A 1,143-nucleotide genomic window follows, 5' to 3' on the forward strand; every position below is an offset into this window, starting at 1 on the left:
GATTCTTCCTCCTCTTCTTGATCTGAGAAGGTTCCGATTGAGTGGAGAAAGAGGAGAGTGTTTTTTTTGCTGCGAGGATGGGGACGGCTCGATGATGATGACTCGGCGGTCGGGTCTCCCACTCGTTGCGCCTAAATATCACAAGTTGTGAAAAAAATTTACACCTTCCTGCTATCGATCACGCAAATATGAAAATTTTTTACTTGAATGCTTGTCTATGACACTTACATGTTAGTTTTAGAGTTTTTTAACCCACTCGTTGCGCCTAAATATCACAAGTTGTGAAAAAAATTTACACCTTCCTGCTATCGATCACGCAAATATGAAAATTTTTTACTTGAATGCTTGTCTATGACACTTACATGTTAGTTTTAGAGTTTTTTAACTAATAATATATTGTTAGGTTTGCTATTAAATGGACCAAATTTTTTTAAACTTATCTTAATTTAATTTTAAAATAGAGTTAGAATATTTCTAATTAAAAATTTAATAAATATTAATAATAAGCAAGATCTAAGTGTAGTATATAAATATCACATAGAAGCATTCGGTTAAAATTTTTCATGCTAGCATGATCGATGGTAGCAACAAGCAAATTTTAAATTTTATGGTTTTAAGCACCAAAATACACCATGTAGTATTCAAGTGCAATAAATGGAAAACTATATGGTATTTAAGTGTAATTTGCCCTAAAGTATATGCCCGCCGCCCCCCGCGCCCCATCACCCCCCCCTAATATGCACTTAATATATCCTAAAGAGTTTCTCGCTCTTGGCATTTATATACGCCCTAATTGTTTTTGCAACAATTATATATATTCTATAGTTGTTAAATTTTGCACTTTAGTATCCTTAATCATGCAAAGATGAAAAATTTTCAGGTAAAATTCTCATGTGTGATCTTAGAAACATTTTGACTCTTAGTATTATTAAATGAAAGTGCTAAACCTGTCAAATCTATTTTAAACAAAATTAAGATAAGTTTAAAATAGAATTATAATAGTTTAAAACTTAAAAGAAATTAAATAATAAAAAGCTCTGGAATTAGTAATTGAGCGTTACATTTGAACTTTTGATAAAAATTTATCGCATTTCCATAAATGAGAGTGTTGCAAATTCTAAAAACTTAAGCATATATAGGTAC

The sequence above is a fragment of the Asparagus officinalis genome, chromosome 8 (assembly GCF_001876935.1).
Source record: "Asparagus officinalis chromosome 8, Aspof.V1, whole genome shotgun sequence".
Taxonomy (NCBI): domain Eukaryota; kingdom Viridiplantae; phylum Streptophyta; class Magnoliopsida; order Asparagales; family Asparagaceae; genus Asparagus; species Asparagus officinalis.